Source organism: Pseudopipra pipra, chromosome 2 (assembly GCF_036250125.1).
Source record: "Pseudopipra pipra isolate bDixPip1 chromosome 2, bDixPip1.hap1, whole genome shotgun sequence".
NCBI lineage: Eukaryota > Metazoa > Chordata > Aves > Passeriformes > Pipridae > Pseudopipra > Pseudopipra pipra.
The window spans coordinates 37,111,007-37,135,919 of record NC_087550.1 but is presented as its reverse complement, the minus strand read 5'-3'; the positions used below and the strand labels follow the sequence as shown (position 1 = coordinate 37,135,919).

The 24,913-nt window shown below is 43.7% G+C and overlaps 1 protein-coding gene across 11 annotated transcripts in view; it reads right to left on the bottom strand.

Annotated features, from left to right (window-relative positions):
- FAT3 (FAT atypical cadherin 3) overlaps positions 1-23,798 on the bottom strand; it is a 413,377-nt gene extending 389,579 nt beyond the window's left edge. For 8 of the 11 annotated variants that reach the window (XM_064645033.1, XM_064645029.1, XM_064645034.1 and 5 more), the window contains exon 1: positions 23,633-23,790. The gene's annotated coding sequence lies outside the window, so the exon portion shown is untranslated. Of the gene's footprint in view, positions 1-23,632 lie in introns of all 11 variants that reach the window. The other 3 variants (XR_010428221.1, XM_064645041.1, XM_064645040.1) reach the window with 3 other exon arrangements.
- Positions 23,799-24,913: the final 1,115 nt, after the last annotated feature.

The window sequence follows — 24,913 nt, the reverse complement described above, 5'->3', positions numbered from 1 at the left end:
CACCACATTAAAATACAGATTGCTTTTCATCCTTGCTATCACTTAACTAGCAGAAGCCTACAAGAGTTTCAGCTGCCCAAGCACTAAGGCATGATGGTATGTAGGTCCCTTCCAACTGAGAATATTCTCTGATTCTTTGATTTTAGATGCATCTTGGAAGTTGAGGGATACATGCACTTCTGAACCAGCAACCATGTGCTACCCTAAAGCTCCTAACATGGGAGTAGATCTCTTTGTTTAGGCAACACAACTCTAGCCTTCATGCCTATTTAAGCATTGCAATGCTCAGTGAGCACTGCACCAGTTGGCTTTGGGCCTCAGTCATTTGCGTGCACTCCAAAAAGAGCCCATGGATGCTGCCAGGACAATGGATACTAGTCAGGAGCTTTTAAAAAGAGTTGAGATGGAAGGGGAATACAGACTGCATCCAGACACTGTCAGCATCCAGACACTCTCAGAGTGACAGACAGCTGATCAGATAATTCCTTAACTCAAAGGAAAATAAAATGCTCATGAATTTTCATACTCCGTAAAGTCATTACAAAGAGCAAGGATGGGAGAACATGGTCTCTGCCAGCATGGGTGTACTGTTTGGGTCCCTGTGTTTGGCACCATCTACTGCACCCATCACTTGTTTTCTAGGAAGAGATTAAAAATGAAGCTCTTGAGAACAGGCTTACACTAGATTAGCTCACTAATTCTCTTTTGCTCACAGACCACATCAATTAAGAACAGAGAAAAGACAAATGTACTAACCTGGGATGAGGACAGCCCAAGTTCAAGCCCCAGCACCACTTGATTCAAAGTAAGCAGGATGAGAAAATGTGCTTGAGTCAAAAAAGGAATCTGAATTGCAGTACCCTGACACTTCTGGTTTTGTGGAAAGGAAGAAAAGCAGAACACATTTGGAGAGGTATGTAAGTCAGATTTCAATATTTGCAAGTTACTGAAAGACTAACTGCATTTCTCCAGTCAGCTGGACACTTCCCAGAAGAGTTAGCACAGATAAGAGTTCCTAGGACTAACCCAGTCCTGCCAATTTGCCAACAGTCACACTGCCCTATGTCTATATCATCTCTTGTGGTTTCCTTTGCCTTTCATGTCCCTGAGTGAATAGCTACAGGGACTTTTTCATTGCTGGATCAAGCATTTCTCCAATTTTTTACCAGCAAATCAGGAAATTTATCCACTCTTCTATATATCTAGGGAAAAATGCAGGAAAGCTCTGGAGAGCTTATTGGTACTCCGTGGAAAGTGGGAGGGTTACCTGCTTGAGTGAAAGCAGAATATGGGCACCAAGCCATCACCAGCACATTCAGCTTGAAAATATCACTGCATGGAAGCAGGGGTTTTCTGCATGGGCACAGGAAGAGTGAGATCCAGGATTACAAGCAAGCAGGAGGCAGCACATACTCTGAAGTTAGGGAACCAGTGAGCTGGGCCAACCTGCTGCTTCTCAGCAGTGGTCACAGAGATGCTACTTATGTTTGGTCAGCACAAGCAGTACCACTGTGCACCTCATCTCAGGACTAGAACTCGAAGCCAGAAAATCTGATTCCAGCCCCCATCTCCCCAGCAGCAATAGCTTAATCACAGCAACCATCTCTCCTGCAGAACTGGTGATGCAACATTCACCATCAGAAAGCCACTAGAAAGAGAGGCCTAAAAATCCTCTGTTCACAGGCATTTCCTGAAATGAAACATCAGGAATCCTGTTTAAAGAATAAAAACAGCAAGAAACAAAACTGTTTAGTTTGTTTGCTTTTTCCCAAAAGATATCCTTAGTTCACGTCAGGCAAATTTTATTGGTGTCCCGCCTCCCTGGGAAGCTTTCTCACCTCCAGTGATATCCCCTCAGGTGGTGCTTAAAAGTGAGGAATTAAGGTCAAAGTGACGACATATAATATGCTGATAAGACACCAAGCACTGTAACATAGAATATATAATGTAAAATGAGGAAGGACTCTTTTGCATTACATTGTCTCAGGTTTAAAATTATAAGAATTTGTTCTTAAGGATGATATGGGTAACAGGATTTGCCTGTGTGTGGCATCTTCTTGCATGGAGGCTTTGAGTAGCCTACATCACTGCTCCATCACCCTATGGAGGTAAAAAGAAAAAAAAGCAGCTATTAATAATCAAACATACAGTATAGTCAGGGTGAAGAGAAGGAGAGGAAGAGGCCTCCCACTACACATTCAGAGACATAAGTTCACACTCCCCCAAAAGCTACCTCCTGTCAAATCTACCCACAGTGATAACCACTCCGCTCCCTGCATTTCATCATTCAGAAACTGGTGCTTTAACTACAACTCACCGATGGACTAGAGAAGTTCAGGTGGTTTTGAGACCTTCTGGTGCCTCATACAAACAGCAGCCAGCCCTTGCCTATTCAAAGACAATACTCTACACATTTTCATTTGGTTTTGGCATGCGGAGAGTTGCCAGGCATACCCTGAAAAAATTCACCAGACTGTATCTGCCATAGTATCTTCTGCTGGCCTCAGATTCTCACACAGAAAGGAAATAGTTAATTCTTGCATTTGTTCTGAACAAGTGTATTGGACTACATTTTGCTACGGCACACAATAGCCGCACTCTCCTCATCTCATTAAGGCTGTACTGATGCATGACACAGCCACAAAATACAATATCACTCATAAGTCTTTCTTTATTTTCATTCAATGCTATGCCAAGCACAAATTTAAGAAGGTCACAACACTTTCTCCAGCACAATCAGAAGTGAAGAATAACTTAAAAACAAACTACAAACTCAAAATGTTATTACAGTTTTCCTCTTTCAAGTCTAGCACTGTAGAGTAACAAAAAGTCTGGATCATTTCCACAATGAAAATATGCAAATTAATTACACTCTTATGTTGATTGATGCAAGTTATTTTGGTTGAGAACAATACAAGTCACCCGCAGTTTACAAAACAATATGTCAATAAAATGAGCTAGACCTGCTGAAGAAAATATTTGTTGTACCCTAAAGCTATTTTTGCACATGCATAACCTTGAGTTACAGTTTTTAGGAAAAAAAATACCACTTCCACATTCTGATCAGCAACTAGTAAGTTGAGACTTGCTTTTCCTCACATACTAAGGAAGCTATTAATGTACCAGACAAAAATACACCAAAGAAGTTTACACAGACTATATTATCATCCTTCATGATCCCAGCAAATGAGAACTGACAAAACTGAAAAATTTACAGGAAAAGCTTTTTTATCAAGAAAAAAAAAATGCTTCAAGGCACGGCATCCAGTGTTACTCTTTCAGCATGTTTTCTCCTCCTCCCACCCCCCCTGCATATTTGCATGAAGAAAATAAACCTGTATGGACAAAATACCACTATGAAGCCTCACTTTCCATTAGACCTTTAAAACACCTCACAGGACCAGCATGAAGGGCCAGAGCTCTTGCTGCTACAGCCTAACCTGTAACACCAACACATAGCCACCCTGGTAAAGAAGCAGGATACAAGTTATGCTGGGGAGGGCAAGAGGGACCCAGCAGAGGTGTTAGAAGAAAACAGATTCAGGGTTGGAAGTGATCAGACAGTGGGGGTTAAAGATATTTCACACAGTCTGAGGTGTGGTGTGACTGTAGCTATCCATAAGATGCCAATGGTTAGGACCTGCAGGTACATCACCCTCAAGATGGTGGTAGGACAAGCTGTGCCTGCATTCTGAGGAGCCCAGCTCAGGGCATGAACATCTTGAAGCCCCTACGTGGCAATCCCATAAAAATTAAGGACCTTGCTGGTTTGCTCTTTTTAGGATTTTGACAAACTAAAATGAGTCATAAGTACCAGAAAGTTTCAAATATGCAAATATACACTGCAAGGAATCAAAACATTTACCCAACACCTGCTTTCTGGAGGATTTAACTCAGTCAACAAAATTCTTGGGTAACTCTCTGCTGAGTACCCAGTTTCTTGTCACCATCTCAATTTCTGAGGATGAATAATCTGGGATTTATGTCAGAAAACTGTCTCCCACTCCTATCTATTTCTTGTGTTAACTTTCAAGAGCAAGATGGGAGAAAACTGTGAAGTTTCACATTCCTCTGTAATCCAAGTTGCTTGGAGAAAGTTCACTTTGTCACCTCCTCCCTCGTCTCAGAACTTTTCCTCAGAGCTATAGGAAATCTGATTTTATTCACCCCCCGATCTTGCAGCATCCGAAATTACAACCTCTCTTGAGGATAACTCTGGCATCACTCAGTGCTTCTTGCTGCTCCCCAAAAGGACAACAGTTAAAAGGTGAGCTGCAGGACAATTCCCACTAGCCACAAAGCTGCCAGTATCAGCTGCAGAACCAATCATGGGTCCTGCTAACTTCACTCTCCAGTTGCTAGAAGTATTTCAGTTGCTGATCTGCATTACAAGAAGTTGTTGCCCTAGAAACGTGATATTACAAATTCAAGCTTCAAAAAAATTGTTTTTGCTAAAACTTTGTACTTCTTGCTATACTTTTCCCCCCTTCCCCCTTTCTCTTAAAAGGCCTAAAATCCAATAAATGCAAATAAGATCACAGAAACACATGAAGAAGCCTTCCAGTTACAGACAGGGAACAATTTCCAAGCACTTACCTGCATCTTACTGGACATCATATTGAGACTCAACAAACTAAATCAGTTTTTCCACTGGGGTTATATTATTCAGGTCCAATTAACAGTGGATGTAAAAGTGAAATGAGATAAACATTACTTTATGCTAGCAGTCTTACTCAGTCTGTGACATTACCAAAGATCAAAAGAAGCATCTTAAGCAAGCTATTCTCACTGCAAAATAAATAAATACATTTTAATGAGAAGGAAAATATTCTGTGCGTCAAGAATTACCAACTTGAATGTGGAACAAGTCTCCCTGACTGCAATGGAAAGCAGACCTTAAAAACATTAGATTAACCAGAAGCTTGCAACAGCAGCTCACCCTACCACTTCTTAAAGTTGAAAATACAGAAGGAAATGTAAACTAATATATATTCTATTTCTGCAGGATATGTATTTTTTTTACTCGCCTCCTTACAGATAGATATTACTTCTCCATAGGTATATTATCTCTTTGCATTTCTATTTCCAGAAAGTAATAAAAAAATTGCATCAATCTGAGGCCAACATAGAAACAGGAAAAAAAAGAAGACCCAAAAGTTAACTCCCTGCCACCTACAAACTTAGACTAGATATACCAACAGAAAATTCAAATTAAAAAAAATTGAAAAAATACGAAAATCCAAATAAATACATCAGAAATAATCAAATCAATCAATCAGAAAATCCAAATAAAGCAAATCCAATCACAAAATTCTAAAAGGCAGATATGACCTGATACTTTTTCACTTCTATAAAAGAGGGAAAACAAAGAGAAAAACCTTCAATGTCTTTAAAAGAAAATTAAATTCAAAGATGACTGAATAAGGTCACGAATTATGGGTGATATCTTTACAATACAAAAATCAAGACAGAAAAAAATGACCAAAACATATTTTGGAGCCCTTTTTCAGCCTAAATGCAACCTGGACTTGCATAAGAAATACTTGTACTGCATACTGCATCAAAATAAAATCCAAGCCATTGATTCTCATGCCATGTGAGATGAGGGATGTTTCCAGTTGGATGTTACTATCCCAGGCTGAACACAAAGCACAAATGAAGATGGGTGGAGGGGGGAGAAGAAGAAGGAACATCCTTTTTACTGTAAATTCATTGTAGTCACTAACAAAGCCACCGAGACAATAAATATGAAAATATCAAGTTTATTTTGAGAGAAAGTTGTACATCAATGTAGTTCTAAAATTCCTTGTAGGACGGGCTGCAGGAACAAGAGCCTATGGAAGAGACAGACTGCCACCACCTCCCTGTGGAGGCAACAGAGCCACATACATGACTCTGATAATTTCTTTAATTTATAACTTTGATTAATGTATCCTAACACTCCTATGGATTCATTTGATACCTTGAAAAAGACTGGACTTGTCTTTTAGTCTCAGTTATTTGGTGTGGTGACTTTCATTACTCCTGCAACTGATTCTGCCATATAGCTGTGTATTAAATGAAGCATTATTTCTTCTCAAAAACTCCCCACTCCAAAACATAAACTTGTAAAACAGCAAGAAATTATTTTAATATGTCATACGCCTTTAGTGCTGCATCACTAGTTTTACAAACCTCTAGAAGACTCTAGAAATTCTTTGTGTAACTTCCTTAGCTTGCAAAGTAACAGCATGACTCAGTTAATTTATTTACATTTTCTTTAATTTGGCATTTTAGCCCACAGAGACGTTACTTTGTTGTCATCTCCACTCAAATTCTGCCTTGCTAGCATCTAGAGAAATCAGTGCCATGAAGCACTTCATTTTTATAACTTCATCTTCTTTCAACCTAGAGCTTCATTAATGTGATAACTAAACAGGTACACTGCTTGCTGTCTCTCTGTGCGTTAAGTAAATTTATAGAAAAATAAAAAGAGAAATATTAGATGAAGATGCTTATTAATTCTGTGCATGCACACACTTTTTATTAGAGCATCTCATTTAAGTTTATGGAAGTTTTTTGAACTGTAAGGAGAATACCTAGCAGGTTTCAGTGTGCAACAACCATCTCTTGTTATCTCTTTTCCACTTTGTCACCTAAACAATTGAAAAAATTCTGGAAGACTGGAAAACGGAAGTACACTCTTGATTTTAAAAATGTTCCTAAACAATTCCATTTGGGTGAAAGTCCTTTCCTGTCAAAGCAACCAATCAAACATAAGTAAAAATTTAGAGATTCCAAAGCATTTTCAGAACAGTGGCTCATTCGGGATTTCTCACCATATTTTCCACTGAGACAACAGACTGGGCTTTCCAGATTGCTGACAAGTCTCTTCCTGCAGCTTTGCAATCACCAGTCAGCCCCAGAGCACTCCTGGCTCACCAGTACCAATGCCTATCCCACCCACTGCTTTCATTGCACTAGCATCCTATCCCTTGCAGTAACAGTGCAGTTCTTTCAGTTTTTTACAGTTGCCTAGATTGACATGTCATTATTTGAATCCCTCATTTAATAAACATTAGTTTGCATAAAGATAGGTTTGAAACTTTCCTTGAAAAAAACTAAAATAAATAATGGTTAATACTAATAGACTTGATTCCATTTTGTATTGACATGTCCATATTCTGCCCCAGGACTTGATTCTTTTTTGTACTGACATGTCCATATTCTGCCCCATTAATTACTTTTCCATTATCCCTAGGATGTTTCCAAAAAAGCTATGTTATACAGTTACACCCCCAACAACCTCTTTCCTCTTCTACCTTATGTGATCCCCAGATATACCATGATGATCAAGCTAACACCTGACGCCTTCCCAGCACTTCAAACCTCAAGAGCCACAACTTTATCCACAGTCATGTAACTAAATAATGAGGCTTCCCAGTGCAAAATGGAAGCAAGAGAACGCTCCCATTTTGCCTTGCCAAACTCCAGTCCCTCTTTCAGTGACCTCCTCATTATGTGCAAAATAATTGGACTCTTACCCTCATGCTCACTGAGGAGAGGGAATTCATGTCGTCACTTGCTTATCACGCAAATGGCTTTCTGTGTGTCCTGAATCGGGGCACAATTTCTGCCGCACACCCCGTGACCGCAGCCCTGTGCAGGGGGGGATCCACAGTCCTCCTGCCACCCACACAGTGGCATGGTTTGCCCTGCATGGGACACACACAGAGACAGTGCCTCGCACCAAGGTCAGCAATCACATGTGCAACAAAATAATCTTGCACGGCCTCAATCAATCTGCTTTAGTTCCTCCATCCATAAAACCCAAAGGACAATGGGTTCTTTGCATAGGAATGCAGGACCAACACCAGCTTTATGTTTATTTCCAAAATCAGAATAAAAGATGCTTTCTGCAATTTTGACTATGTATCCAGTACTCTTTGCTTTAAGCAACCAATCTGTGATTAAATTGCCACCTCTGCTTCACCATCTTTGTTCCAACCTCCCTGGGTGAGAACCACAAATCTGTTTAGGGTCCTTCTCAGCTCACTGATCTACCTGCTACCAAAAAGACAGGAATTAATAGAATTTTCTTCCTCTTTTAATTTCTGCTATTGTTTCCTTTCTAATTGCTGCTTCCCAGCTACAGAGTATCTGTAAGTTAAACATGCTTAGTTTTGTCAAGGACTTTCATCCTAAACTTTCACAGAACACAATGTGCACATGCTCTCAATAGCAGACATCTCAAGAAAACACATTAGCAATTGCTAACCATCCTGGGTCTTCAAAATAAGAGAAACCTAGCAGTGACACTTAATTTTTTTTTCTTAAATATCTTTCTTTATTCTTTTCTTCCACCAATATTGTTTTTTAAGAGACACTAGTGTGGTGCCACTGCTGGAGGTCACTAAACTCACCCAAGATGGTAAGTGAGGAATTTTTCTCATTTGAGTCAGCCAGCTAAAAGTTATGAATCAAATCTAAATTAGTCAACTCCACTGCCACTAATCAATGTAAGCAGCATGAATCACCCATCCCAACTGCCTTGCCAGATACACGGGAAGGGAGGAAAGAAACCCACTTGGAAGTGCTTATCATTAACCATAGAGGGGGCCTCTGTTACTAAGCTAGGGTGACTTTTCATACATGCAATTCCTTTATCTCTAGCTCTGATGATGATAAGGAGCCCAGGAGTCTTCTTCGGGGTCAGGCATCAGTTCCCTGGACTTGGACAAATTGCACCTCTGTGAAAGGTCATGGGTGATGTTTGACTACCTTAAAGTCTGGATCAGTTTTCTCTAGAGAAATACCACTTATTGTCTCTTATAGGAAAGGGAAGAGCGGGACATAGACGTTAAGTTAAATCAACTTGCACAGCGCCATAACCAACATGACTCACTCTGTTAGCACTGCAGTGCTGGGCAAAGCTTATGCAATGCACAGTCAAGGATGTAGCCAGGGCTTGCGCTGCAGGAGGGACTCAGGAGCAGCAAGGCAGCTTTCTTCTTTGTTGCTCTCTTCCCTTGGGTATTCCCCGCTATATACATAAATGCACATTCTGCTCAAGGATAGTCCAAGACAGCGCAAATTAAATGAAATTACAAGAGGAAGGAGAGCCCCAAAGGCTGAAATCACAAAGTTTCATTTTTCAGAGAAAATGCAGGTGATTCTTGGTTTCAGTCAAGGTGGATTAACATAAAAGAAAATGGTAGCAGCAGAAGAATGTGGATCCAGAACATCTTACACTCATCTCTGTGCTGTTCTGTTCCTGGACAAAACCAGTGAGCACATTAGATAAGGGTTTCAGTGGAAGGATGAGGCTTATCGGCCAGCCTATGGTGAAATGGAGAAGAGGGCTATACCCACCACAAAGGGAGCTTAGGGGGCTGCAACTGCACTGAACCCATCTCAGGAATGGTCTCCTCCTGGCTCCACCAGCTGTATAGTAAGTAAAAAGCTCCCACTTAAAGGAAACTCCTCACTGTGTCTTCTCCCTCTCAGGGAGAGTTGCTGAGCATGGTCTGCTGCTTATCAAAATCTGAGGATAGCTGGATCTTGTATCTCACTCAACTCCTAACCTTTATGTGGCCATGGAGCAAGTCAATTCAACTTGCCTCTGCCTTGATTTCTTAATTTCTAAAATGGGAGAAAGAATCCTGTCCCAACTCATGAAGCTTTTTGATATTTATCAGTGAAACACTACATGTTTATGGGCTGAAGCTGTGTCTACAGTACGTCGGTAAAACTGAGCCTCCAGAAGGAGCTGGCTGTGACAACCAGCAGGACCATACCAGATAGCAGCAGCTCAGGGCTGCTTAGCAGCATTTTGACTCATTATCAGTCATTCCTATCAAACTGCTCCATAAGCTCCCTCCTTCTAAAGGTTCATCTTATGAAACACCCACACACTAAATACCAAGATATACTAAATATTTTCTGGGAACTCCTTAAAGAAAGCTATCACCAGAACAAATCAGGATCCTGTGTCTGTGCAGTACCCCTGCAGGTGGAGCACCGGTCCGTCCATTTAAATGGAGCGTGAGGGCTTGGTACTCATCCCTTCCTAGGAGATACAGCTTTGGGACTTACTGCTGGGGATGAGACAAGCTAACACCTGGATGGAAAACTCAACTCCCAGAGATTTTGCAGACTTGTGCAATACAAGACCTGAAGGTGATAGGCAATAACATCTCTCTCCAATTGAATTTGGGAAATATTCCCACACTTGTCAGTGTTTCAGGATTTCCACTTTTCGCTTCACAGGGAAGAACCCTGGCACATGAACAAGGATGGTAAAATGGTTTTCTTGCAGGGACTGTTGGTCTGCAGACTTACTTTTTCATCCTGTAACTATTAAGTGAATATCTCAAGGAAGATTTGAAAGTCTGGATATTATAGAAGATGCCAAATGTTTATACGTTCACAATACAGCCAGCTATGAAGTCTGCTCCAACTCAGCGTCCAAACTCTTAGGGAGAAAAGAGTCATTGATTTTGTAAATGGCGGCAAACCCCTCACTCCTCATTCCTGTTGTTGTCCCAGTGACCTAGTGTCAAAGTCAACTCCTGAATGGCCATGGAAGAGACGTTAAGAGCTAAAAAAGAATCAGTACAGGAAAGGAAGCCAGAAAAAGGTTTTTCTTTAAAATTAATAGATTGACTGATAGCTTTAAAACCCATAGTCTGGTGTGGTTTTAGCTTAATTCTGTGGTTTTGTTTGGCTCATGACAAAATAACATTACTACAAGTGAAGTGCTCTGGCTGGCAATGGCAAAGATGGGACGAGTTCAGTCTCTGGCGTTTCTGCATTAGGTCTCAAAAACCACCTGATCCCTGTCAGCTGCACCTGGGGTTGACCTGCTGGAATAAGCAGGTTGAAGTACCTCCATTTGCAAGGCACGGCATGCAGCTCTGTATGCTAGTTGGTTTTAAAATCCTGCTCTACAAACAGCAGCCCCTCAGTAATCACTTTGCAAAGGGTTCCACTCCCATCTCCACCCATGAGATGGGCTTCAGCCTTATGCTCCTTGCATCGCCCAAAGACAAGGAAGGAAAGAGCAAACCAACTAGCCCCATCTCTCTCAGGAAACACATCAAGAATTAATGCAACTTTGTCATTTTCACAGCATCTCAGCCCTGGGACCTCCTAACAGGTATCTGAAAAGGAGATATTCTCAAAGACTTCATTTTTCCTTTCGATAGGGAACCTCACACTGACTTTATTAAGGCATATTTGATTGAATGCCATGCCACAGGCAGCTCTGGCTTTAGAAGGCTGTTTTGATAGACCTGGAGCTGAATATTACTGCAGATAAAGCTATCCTAAAATCCAGCCCTGAGCTGTCACTCCCATTACACTCAGAACTGTATAACCAAGAAAGGTTTTAAATTACAGCCCAGGCTTACATTTTTAAATATTTGTTATAGTTAGCCTTGGATACTTTGCTGTGAAACTTGATCAACATGTTGATATATGCAGAGATTAAGTCATCCAGCCTCTACTGGCAGGGATACGAACATTCACGAGAAGTCACTATTATTTTCGTCTGAAATCCAAAAAATCAGATTCTAATCTCAGTTTCACCGCAGTGGATTGAAAACGGCTCCACAAATGCCAAGCACTACTTAACCAAGAGGACAGCAGAAACTAGGACTTCTGCTGACCTTCAGGAACAAATACAGTTATGCCCTCAGTACAGTAAAAATAGCCCATGCACAAAGTGCACCCTGAAGGCGGTCAATCTTATTATGAACTTTAAAACATATTAGAGCATCACACGGTAAGGATGTACCACAATAACAGCCACAATCCTCAATGTACACACACACTGCACAAGAACTCCCACTCCACACAGGATAATGGCCTACATAATTTCTGCTTAATGATTCCTGTTAAAGTCAGTGCATATTTCCATATAACCTCTGAAGGGCATCTGCAAGAGTGCATACACAAGGACAGCATGCTCTGTGGCCATGACAAGCTCCTTGCCCAGCCTGCCTTCTGCACGCAGCTGCTGTATAAACTCCCAGCTGCCTGGGAGCACCAGCGACCACCATGGATTAACAAACTCATTAACTGTTAATTAATTGTTAATCCACATTGTAGTAACAAACTCAGTGGAGGGCTTGACCTCTGGCTGGAGTTTTGGTCCTAATGGCAACATGAGACCAACACTCAAGATGCAGGGTTGACATACCCAACAGGACTACCCAAATGAGAAATGATGCTCCTACAGCTCCAGCAACACATCAATCAGGAGACAAATTACTTTTGATCTAAAAGGCTAAGCTCTCTTTCATGTTGTTACATGCACTGAGGATGTCTCACTGCGGCTGGGTACTGGGAGAAGAACATGCAGTAGATGAAGAGCAACAAAAGCGAGAAAGACAAATTCTATGCACAAGAGAACACTGCAGGATGCTTCAAATTCCCTCTGTTTGCCAAGACCCTCTTACTGCGGATGTGAGCCAGGCCAGTCCACTGGGCAGATGAATCCCTTGCAGGGCATACACTGCAAGCCGACTGTAATAGACTGTTACATTTGAAGGAGTGATGGAATTCATGTTATGAAAGCTTGGGTTAAGAAGAACTTGTGCATTAGAGAAATTGTGAAGCCAGAAGGAAATCTCTCAGAAGAGTTAGTGAGAGAAGTGATGTGAATTTCTTCAGTAACACTCCTTTAGCTCATCTGCCTATCACAATAATGCTTTATTCAAAGTTTCTGGGAATAGGTAGAAAATAGCTTTTATTAGTATTACCATCATCTTCATTTTTATAGACAAAACAACAAGCCAATAGCATAAGGGATAAAGCATCCTCAAAATTACCAAAATTTTGATAAGAGTCAAATTTGGTTCAGTCTCAGCCAGATCCTTTGTACATCACTGTCTCTCAGAATCTATGTCCAGACATACTTTCCATTTGCAGAAAGTTAGCCAATGAAAAACTAAGTCTGAAAGCACATTTTAGGCTTGTCAATCTAAGAACGCCAAAAAAAGACATTAGCTATGTTGTTTTAGCCAAGATGGAAATCTTAGGTATTTAAGACAGCTTAAAAAAAAACCCAACAAAAACAGTTAAAGTAAGGGTAAATACAGCTGAAGTTTCCTATCATCTTCCTCCCTCTCCCCATTCCCCAGTCAGGTACCTGGCATAGTCCAGGACCCCAAATCTTCCATATTCCTTTATTCAGTCACTACCATCAGAAAAATGCCCCTTCCCACTGTTTCTTTTCCCCATCCTTTGCTAATCAACAGTCATTAACCCATGCCCAGACATGGAAGTACATTCTACTCACTCTTTACTTAACTTGAAATCCCCTCTCTCTTTCCTTTCACTTTCTCCTTAGACTTTCCAGGCTCACCATCTACATGTGAAAAAGTCAGCTGTACATCAACTGATATTTGTTAAAGAATCATTTCAGCTGTCACTAAACCACTACGAACAGAAAGAAACAGCTCTTGGAAGGATGTTTCAGAATGCAGCTTCTGGAAACAGCTGAGGAGGCAGAGAGAAAGAAAGAAAGCTCTGCATCCTGCTGCTTTAACATGGCATGCAGGTCTTTTTCCCTATAGCATGATAATCCACAGGGAATCACCACAAGTTTCATTTCCAGCAGGGCCCTTCAGGCTCTCTCTGTCAGCATGATTTGCTGGTTTGCTCCAATGCAGAGCTCCAGCATGCACTGTGCAAACTCAGAGGACCAGGACTCAGCATGAGTCCAGCTAAACCTCACTGTGTAAACTCACCCAAAGACAAACCACAGCCCAACAGACACATCACGTACTGGCAAGGGTCAATTCCCAAAGCCCTGACAGCAGCATACATACCTCACCATTTACTCCTGACCTCACAATATGGCTGCAAAAGCACATAGAAAATTTGTTTATAGTTCTAAAGATCTGAATCACAATGCTTTTTACTAATGCAGTAAACCCACCAAAGGAGCCCTATGGGCATCTTTACATATTCCCTGCACAAACCATGCTGGGGAAAGAACCTCCCAAACAGATGCTGCTGTGCAAAGCTGAGGGAAGCGAGCCAGCAGCCTGAACAGGGCAGCAAGGCAAGCTGGCAAAGCCTTGTCCAGTGCATCCCAGGTGATCCAAAGCTCACACCTCATTTGGAGAGAACTGTATTCACCCATAGAAAGTCAACAGTAAGACTTAAAACCAGCCTGCTTCATGAAAACTCACAGAATTATCCAGCCTTCGTGGTCCAGGCAAGTGGCAAAAGTGCCAGAAGGTTTTACCATCACAATGCCACCCTCATGTCACCCTCCAGCTATTCAGTATCTGACAACATGGAAGACTTTTGGCTACTGGAAAGCAATAGCTGCCTTTTCACTATTTGCATCCTGGCCCTGAATGAAAACCTCCAGCTTAAAATAACAATAGTAATAATTACTGCTACTGTTGTTCCACCCAATCCTCTAGCTTCTCTGCCAAAGGAACATTTCCTTCTGGGTAGTACAGTGTTTTTCTAGTTATGGACCACTGCAATAATATGGACACCCACTACCTAGGGCAAAGCAGAAATAGAAAATGTTGTCTTTTTTTTTTTCTTATGAAGTGCAAGAACAAAAACAAAAAAGGCTAGTCTTCTCTAAAGGAAATCAGCAATTATGCTTCCTTGAAAATCCTAATGGTGAATAGTGGTGTTCTGAATTTTGACTAAAAGATATCAAAGAAAGCCTCTGGAAAAAATGTCTACGTAAAACCTCAGCTCTGAGTTTATTGACTACCAGTGTATCCATCATTGCATTGCACTGCAGTGAAAATCCATAAAGCTAGGTCATCCCAACACAAGCTGGCAATTCTGCCTCACATGCAATCTCACCACAAAGATGCAGATATGCAAGCAGCAACTTCACTAACCTGACTGCAGCCACGAGTTGTCATTATCTAATTGTCACTTACAGAATATGAATGACAGAATTTCAAACACCAGTTTTCAAAAAAAACCCAAACAACCTAACCAAACCCATCCCAAACATGTAGATCTCAAAATTATTAAATAATTATTTAAATATGGATGCATGGATGAACAAGAGCTCCTGGACAAACTACGACACAAAAAGGAAGCTTACAGAGGGTGGCAGCAAGGACAGGTAGCCTGGAAGGAATACAGAGAGATTGTCTGAACAGCCAGGGAGCAAGTTAGGAAAGTAAAGAACTGACAGAATTAAATCTGGTCAGAGATTCAAAGGGCAACAAGAAAAGCTTCTATAGGTAAGCCAATGATAAAAGGAAGACTGGGGAAAATTTGGGCCCTCTCCAGAAGGAAACAGAAGACCTGGTTACCCAGGATATTGAAATGGCTGAGGTACTTTTTACTTTTTTGCCTCAGTCTTCACTGCAAAGTGCTCCAGTCACACCGCCCAAGTCATAGAAGGCAAAGTCAAGGACTGGGAGAAGGAATAACCACTCACTGCAGGAGAACATCTGTTCAATAACATCTAAGGAACCTGAAGTTGCGCAAATCCATGGGACCCGATGAACTGCATCTGCAGGTCCTGGGGGAGCTGGCCAAAGGCAGTAGCTGAGCCACTGTCCAACGTATCTGAGAAGTCATGGCAGGCCCATGAAGTTCCCACTGCTGGATTAAAAAGGTGGACCAAGGGAACTACGGCCGGTCAGTCTCACCTCTGTACCCAGTAAGATCACAGAGGAGATCCTCCCCAAAACTATGCTAGGGCACATGGAAAATACGGAGGTAATCGGTGACAGCCAACATGGCTTAACCAAGGGCAAATGATACCTGACAAATCTGGTGGCTTCTACTCTGGGGACACGGTGTTGGTGGATGAGGGAAGAGCAACAGAAATCATCCACCTGGACTTGTGCAAAATATTTGACACAGTCCCACGTAACATCCTTATCTCTAAGCTGAAGAGACATGGATTTGTTGGATGGACCACTTGATGAATAGGGAACTATCTAGTTGGTCACACTCCAAGAGTTGAAGTTAACAGCTCAATGCCCAAGTGGAGACTAGTAAGGAGTGGCACTGCTCAGGGGTCAGCTTTGGGACCGGCATTAACATCTTTGTCAGCAACATGGACAGTGGGATTGAGGGCACCCTCAGCAACTTTGCCAATGACACTAAGCTGTGTGGTGTGGTTGACACACTGGAGGGATGTCATCCAGAGGGACCTAGACACGCTTGAGAGATGGGCCTGTGCAAACATCATGAAGGTCAACAAGACCAAGTGCAAGGTCCTGCACATGAGTCAGAACAATCCCAAGCACACACAGACTAAGAACTGACTGAGAGCAGCCATGAGCAGAACGTGGGGGTATTGGTGGATGAAAAACTGAATTTAAGCCACAAATGTGTGCTGGCAGCCCAGAAAGCCAACCATATCCTGGACTTCACAAAAAGAAGCATGGCTAGCAGGTTGAGGGAAGTGATTCTACCCCTCTCTTCTGCTCACGAGACCCCACCTGGACTACTGCTTCCAGCTCTGTGATCCTCAGCACATGAAAGGCATTGACCTGTTGGAGTGAGTCCAGAGGAGGGCCAGGAAGATGATCAGAGGACAGGAACACCTCTCCTATGAAGACAGGTTGAGAGAATTTGGGCTGTTCATCCCGGACAAGAAAATGCTCTGGGGAGACTTCTAGCATCTTCCAGTATCTAAAGGGAGCTTAAAAAAAAAGCTGCAGAGGGAATCTTTATAGTGTAGTGATAGAACAAGGGGTAGTGGATTAAAACTGAAAGAGGGTAGGTTTAGATTAGACACTAGGAAGAAATTCTTTACTGTGAGGGTGGTGAGGCACTCTAACAGGTTACTCAGAGAAGCTGTGGATGCCCCATCCCTGGAAGTGTTCCAAGGTCAGACTGGATGATGGGTTTTGAGCAACCTGATGCAGTGGAAGGTGTCCCTGCCCACAGTGTGGGGTTGGAACTAGCTGATCTATAAGGTCCCTTCCAATACAAACCATTCTAGGATTGCACGAAACATGAAGACTCAACAAAGAATTTCACCCTGTGGCAGAACACAAAGGCATCCTCTTAAGACTCTGGGTGCTGTGATTTGTTTAAGCAATGTGGGACATAATCATGTTTAATATTAAAAAGATATCAATGCAACATATCTGATAGCAAAACTGACATTTATGCTGTCACTATATGCACTTATCATCCAATATAATCTGTACTATCATGTGAAGTGCTCATACGGTTTGAAGGCAAAAATGTATGTTCAATGTTATTTGGAAATATTAATAAGCTCTTTTATTTTAAGATGTAAAGCATTAATAGTTGTTCTGAAGAGGGCTTGCTTTTAACCTTTAACAACATTGAAGTGTCTGTAATTTTTATCAGATTGTTTAGATTTTGATTGAGCTAAAGTCCTGAAGGTACAATTAAACTTGCAGCTACCTTCTCTCACTAGGCTTCCTGCAACAGTTGGAATAATCTTTGAAGTCTGCAAAGACATGGAAGAAACATTATTTATGGCTGGTTTGCACAGTGCAAGCAGAGACAAGTTGTGTTGTGCATTTCCAGAGCTGGTGACAGATCATTTCTCACCAGCACTACAGGAAGTCATCAAAACTATTTCCCCCTCCCCAGATGCTCTACAGGACCAAGCTAAGAAGCTGGAAATGCTGCAGGGCAGGATTTCAAGAGCTCTGAATGTTCCAAAACCAACTCTTACTACAGTCAGCATTAAACCGCACCACCAGCTCCACTGAAGACAGAAGTGATCTAACTCAGCCTTTTGATGGCTACCTGCCTGGAAAGCCCAGCACATCTAAGGATGGGCTGCTAAACCCATTTAAAAATAATTCTAAAAATCAGGGGTGCTTTTCAAAAGCAGGGAGAAATCTGCTTAGATAGTAAAATAGGAAGGAGGATCTCAGTCCAGAGGAGCCACCCCACATTTTGCCACATCTGTCTGACCACCTCCACAGCCAAAGGATGGAGCAGTGGACTCTGCAGAGGCAAAAGGACAGCACCACTGAACCCTTGCAGCAGAGACTGCACTGTGTTGGCAAACATGTAATGATCAAGGCAACACTCACTGATGTCAAAAGAAGTTATGCTCATGCACTGACAGCCATACAATTAGTAGTGTCATCATCTAGGAAAAAGAAATAAAATATTTTCTCCTAGGCAAAGCCAATGGTGTTTTTCATTTGTGTTAACTTGCTCTAAGTGCCTGCAGGGTCCATGCCTTTGATTTACTGTGGATGACAGACAGTACAGGCATAGTTTATGTATAATTATTATAGTAGCCAGGCTCATACACCAAGAACATCAGCAAAAACAACAACAGCTCAATAAGACAATGGAGAATTTTCCAACACAAAACCCTATATCTCTCTACATCCCTGCAACCCTACTCAAGGTCTGCTCTTGATTCTTTCAAGAAAAAAAAAAAGAGTGAAATCAGGAATTTTTCATATTGGTGGTAGCCTTGCTACTAATCCCATGCAACACCAATTTCACCCAAAATAACCCTGTATTTTGTAGTTTTCACAGAATCATGAAGTTTGGAAAAGACCTCTAAGATCACCAAACCCAAGCATTAACCCAGCACTGCCAAGTTACCACTAAATCATGTCCCCAAGTGCCACATCTACACACTCCTTAAATCCGTCCACGGATGGTGACTCAACCCTGGGCAGCCTCTTCCAATGCTTGACAGCCCTTTTCATAAAGAAGTTTTTCCTAGTATCCAATCTAAACCTCTAATGGCATAACTGGACATCATTTCCTCTTGTCCTATGGCTTTCTACTTTGTGGAAGAGATCAACCCCCACCTGGCTACAATCTCCTTCCAGGTAGTTGTAGAGAATGAGAAGGTCTCCCCTGAGCCTCTTTTTCTCCAGGCTAAATAAACCCAGCATCCTCAGTCCCTTCTCATCAGACTTGTGCTCCAGACTCTTCCCCAGTTCCATCGCCCTTCTCTGGACATGCCCCAGCATTTCAATGTCTTTCTTGGAGTGAGGGGCCCAAAACTGAACTCAGGATTCGAGGTGTGGCCTCACCACTGCCGAGTACAGGGGAACAATCACTGCCCTGGTCCTGCTGGCCACACTATTGCTGATCCAAGCTAGGATGCCATTGGCCTTTTTTGCCACCTAGGCACACTGCTGGTTCATGTTCAGCTGTTGTCAACCAGTACACCCTAGTCCTTTTCCACCAGGCAGATTTCCTGCCACTCTGCCCTGTAGCATTGCATATGAAGTTAAGAAAAATAAGCAAGATAAGAATAGCATGTCTCTCCCACCACCACTGGATGCGTATTCTAGTCCAGCACCCAGCAAGTCCTCCCTCAAGCTCAGCCCTTGAGTTCAAGCACTGAAGAGAATACAGTACTTAAGGTTTAGACAATATTCGGAGCAAAGTATATAATAATAATCATCAATTCTCTGAATTGCACTTATTTAAAAAAAAAAAAAGCAAACCGCAAACCCAGAAGCTGGAAGTCCATGCAGATCTCAAAGTAATGGTTTGAACAACAGCCCAGCGAGGTTTGCTTAGATCCCTCTTCACAGCACTGCCATCTTTTGCATCCTGACAGTACTAACAGTGCCCAAAACTTACTTGCCCTGACATACACATTCAGATGTTAACGACTCGTGTGACTTCAGGGTCTAATACAATACCTGTTACAATATATATAATCTTTTATACTGGGATAAAATGAGGCCTACACACTTATCTCAATTAAATGAGAAAATGAGAATTCTGGTTTAGATGCATAAATCCTCATAGCAAAAAAGCTAAGAGACATTAATAAGCTGTAATTTATAACAGTTTAAATATTCTCCTTATTTAAGTCTTTAAAAGTAAGGAAAAAGAATGCACATGCAAAACAGGCTACTTAGTTTCACATTAGTTTATATTTTCATTTCTTTTGTCATCATACACAAGTAAGATACCAAAAAGTCTGGGGTGAATGCACGGTAGAAGAATGTACTGCAAAGAAAAACTGTCTGCACTGGAATTACAGAGACCAAAGTGTTTCCACTGTAAAAAAAAAAAATTTTAAAAATCAGAGAGATTCAAATACCTCATTCCCAGTCAACGTTTTTGTTATATATTAACAAACTCTCTTCTATTCCACTGAATATAATAAACTGGAGCAACATATTCCTGTTGAAAAGACCAGTTTCATTACATGGCCATGACCTGGACCAGCTTTCAATCAGCACTGATTAAATGCATATTCTGACGTTCTGTATCACATACCTTCCGAGCTGTGGAAGAAAGGTATCAAACACTTCCATTTTGTCACTGTCATTTAACACAAAAATTCATCTGGATGCTAAATATATGAAGTGTCTCTGAGAATAGCTCACTAGATCACACACACATAGAAAACTCAGTCTGCACAGGCTAAGTAGGGTTGAATTAATGAATGTACTGTTGCTTCACATATTTAATGTCTGTCACTAAACCGATAATTTGCAAATACAGAAGCAGGGACTGGGGGACGCACTGGCTACAGCCACTGACAGATCCCTCCTTGCAGTTTCAAGAAGCTAATTGTGCTCAGTTCAGAGTCCTTGATCCGTGTTCCTGGAATGACTCAGGACACAAGCAAGGAGACAATCAGCATGTGTCCACATTTGGGGTTTTGTTTCCACTCCTATCTACCCTGATTTCCTTCCCAGGAATGCTGTGCTTGTGAAAGACACAGCATGACATCCTAAGAGACTTCTATCTTCTCTGCCTAACAGACACAGTCTGGGTGGCAGCAGAAAAGAAAAAGCTTCCCTAGAGCATACAGCAGGATTACCAACAAGAAGGAAGAACTACTTCTGGATTGAAGCTTTGGCCCATTGTCATCTATGGCAAAACTCCCACTGAAGTCAGCACAGCCAGGATTTCACCTCTGTTGCAGCGATTTTGAGTCCCTGCTCATTCTGCCTTGGGACTTCCAGCCAGCACAGTAAGGCTGCCTTAACAGCGCCAAAAGCTTTTGTGTTATGGACTGCAGGCATAAGTCACGAAACCCTCCACATAAGCAACCAAATACTCATCAAACAGTTAAGAAATTTAAGACACTTGAAGACCCTATAAGGGATTCAAATGTGGATCCAGAAGCATGATGTTTCATATTGGCACACCATTCTAAAACAAATCTTTTCCTAACCAACTTTCTGTCCTTCAGAAAAACCTGTCAGTAAATACAAGCAGTATGACTGCAGTTGGCATGTGTCAGAGGACATTTTAGAACTCAGCACAGAAATATATCTGTAGTGGAACAGCAGCTACAAACTGCTCCTAAAAAGCAATGGCTAGACACCCTAACTCTCTCCTAATTGCTTATTTCATTGTATTTGACAGAATCCATCAACCAGAGTATATCAGGTCACAATAGTGCAACATGGTAGGAGCCATGACAATGAAACCTGGTGGAACAGAAGACCCTTGCCTCAGAAATAGAGCAAGCCAGCACTTAAGGAAAATGGGAGTGCTATACCCCATCAGAGTCCAGCACATAGGATAACAACACAGTAACATATCACACAGTTCAGGAATCATCCTGCATACCATCAGCACACAGGTATGGAGCACAGTCATTACAATGTCAACAGATTCTATGTTAAGAATCAAGCTTTGAAAAAAACAGGAACAAAAATAAATAAAAGTATGATTTGCTGCATCAAGGCAAGTACAGCCAAACTGCTGATTTTCTACAACACTAGCACCACCAAAGGATCAAACAGAGGGATATCCCTAGTTTACAGCGCTGAAGTACCCTGGCTCCTACCTGGCTCTCTCAACAAGACTCTGGTGTTTTTGGAATGCAAGGATCACACCTGTAAGCTCTTTCTCAGCAGCACTCTCCAAAGGCAACCTGGCTCTGGAAGGATCATTCCTTCTCTCCTTGGATCCACCACCAAGTCCTCTCCAAGCAACAAAAGTAAATTTTTGTTCAACTGAAAGATAAGCCCTCTGATTGTAAGCAGAAAAAAAAAAAAAGACAGACAACAACTAGCCAGGCTATTTTGCCTTGTTCTGCTTTCCCAACTAATGCTTACACCATCCCCACAACTGCTCCAGACCAGGAATGAGTCCTCAGTGAAAGCACTGACTCCAGGCAGCAACTAGGAAATGGTGCAGCAACCCTGCTCTGCATTCCTCATAGTTCACCCTCTCCTGATTTTTAATTCCTTTGCTGAGAACTCAACCCAAATTTCATAAAGCAAAGCATTTGCTAAATGAGACATAAGTTAAAAAGCCTATGCAGAGGACTCCTTCTCTCTTTATTTCTTTCTCTCCTTCTTTCCCTCTTTCTTTCTGCTGGACAGAGGTTGGTTAAGAATACATGAATCCTGATCAAACGATGCACCTCGCTAAGCTGTCTGACAGCGCTGCAAACGGAAAGCAAATGAGTACGAAGAGAAGCATTCATTTTCTTGAGTCCCTTCCGTTTAACCACACTTGATGCTTTAGTGCCTCTGCCGGGATGCCAGCGCTGACTTGCCTTTATGTCCCATTTACTTCTATTTATTTTAATTGGACCTGGGACTAAGGACACTCGGCAACGCTTAAGCGTCCCGACGACAAAGCAAAGGCACGAACCCCCCACGGGCAAAAATTAAAAAAAAATAAAAACAAAAAAAGGGAAAAGGCACCCACTGATGCATTCCTTGTGGCTTTCTTTTCCTTCTGCAAATAATCCAGCGGGGTTCAAAAAGTGGGCAGCGGAGGCTGGATTACTTCCTTTCAATAGAAGTTAGAGCTGGGAGAACCACGTTTAACCCATCCCCAGCCGGAGCAAGTTCCCTTCGCACAGATGCACGCTCCGGGCATGCCTCTGGCCTTGCACACACATATATTTACACGGAGACACACAGACACTCACACACCCTTGTGGCGCCGAGTTTCGGGCGCCCTTGGGACGCAGAGGGCAGTCCCCCGACAGCGCGGAGCGGATGGGGACCCTCCTGCCTCTGCTCCGCGGAGCCCGGAGCGACCAGCCCCAACAAAGCCCGGCAGGGGCGGGGGGGACATGGCTGCTGCCCCCGCTGTCCCTGGACAGGGCGCTCTCCCAGGTCCAAACAGCGCCCCGGCGCTGGAGCCTGCGAACAGGGAGGGCAAGGCGAATCCTTCCTCCTAAAAACATTGAGGAAAAAACAGAGAGACAGACAGACAAAACTAAATACGAACAGGCAGGTCTCCCGGTAACATTAGTCTCTCCTCATCCCAAGCAGCTGCAGCCAGTCCCCAGGCTCAGCCAAGAGCAACTGCAGCTGAAGAGCAGCGACAGACACGCACACCCCCTCTTGCCCTCGCTCGCTCCCTGCTGCAAGTTTAAAACAACAAAAAAGAATAATCGAAAAGGTAGTGAGGAAAATTTCAAACATGAAAACCCAGCTCTTGCCTACTTGCGAGCTAAACCCCCGTGCGAAACGGGGAGCGCACCGGGGGCATCCGCCCACCGCTGCACCTTGCACGGCAAAGAGGGAGCGCGACCGGCCGCTGACAGGGAGCGGAGCGGGGACGGGAGCGGGACACGGGAACAGTGCAGAGACGGCGCCGCGGCGGAGTCCCCGAGGCAGAACTTTCCCCGAGTCGCGGCCGCAGCCCCCGGCGCCCCCGCGCACCGCCGAGTTTGCCCGGTGGAAAGTTTCTCCGCCATCCCCTCGGCGCCCCTCCCCGGCCCCAGGCGGGTACGCACCGGCCGGCTCAGCTCCGGGCGCTGGCCCGCGGCCTCCCGCGCCGGGTCTCCATGCCGCCTTAGGCGCCGCCGGGGCTGTGGCGGGAGAGAGGCAGTGAGCGAAGTGGGGCGACCCCCGCCCGGCGCCGCGCCGAGCTCAGCGCAGCCCAGCCCAGCGCAGCCTGCCGGGAGCGCAGCCCGCGCCCGCCTCCCGCCCGCGGGGAGGGACCGCGCCGCCGCCACCGCCCGCCCCCGCCCCGCCCGCCGCGGGGCTCCCACCGCCCGGCACCGGCTCCGGGGAGGTCGAGGAGGCGCTCCCGGAATGTATGTTCTCCACGGGACTCGCCCAAGGTCATCCGCTGCCGGCGAAGCGCCGAGCCGCCCAGTGTTCCCGCGCGGCCCGCGGGGGTCGCCGCTTCTCTCCTGCCGCCGGGCGGTCGGGCGCTCACCGACCCCGTCCCTGTCCGGATCGGCGCGGCTTCACCTGCACGCTGAGCCCCGCCGGTGTGCCGGGGAGCGGTGGGAGCCGGGTCCCCTCGCTGGGCAGCCCCCCGCCCGGCCTACTGCCGAGCGGTCAGCCCCGGATGGCCGCTGTCTGAGCACGGGGCAGGCTCCGGGGTACCAGCCCGGTTGCAACGTGCCTCTGAGCGTAGTTAGGCGACTGAGCCGCACGTTTGCGATAGTCTGCGACACTCCGCTGTGAAAGCTACACCTGTCCAAAGAGCTGCTCTCTTTGGCTTTAGTAGGGAGGAAATGTATTTAGTGCCTTCTGCACTTGTGAATTTATATCCAAGTTCTCATGCTGCCTATTTTAATAGGATGTTGTGATGAGGAACCTGTTTGATCATCTGTTCAGTTCATTTCCTTCAGTAGCAGTGGAGCCCAGGCTGCTGCCTGACCAGGTATCTCCTTCAAGAAAGAAAGAGAGAAATCAGTTTCATGTTCTTTTTCCTTCTTTTCCTCCCCTTCCTTTTCTACCTTCAGCTGTTCTCTCCTCTGCAAGAGCTTTGAAATGCTGCTAATTTTATTTGTTTTCTAGTCTCCTGTTCTTTCACTTTGTCCATGCCTCCCACTTGGCTGCAGGTCACAACTGCTAAACCAAAAGTACAGGTAAGAAGGTCCCTGTGAGGACCGGCAGTGTAATTCCTGTCACTGATTCCATAAAACACTCAAGCCCCAGGCAATCTGCTGCTGTAATTTAGTGTGAAGGTGAAAAAATAAGTAAGCAAACAAAACCAACCAGCAACTCCACACTAATCACAGGGACCAGGGTAATAACCACAAAGCAGAAGGGCATGGGCC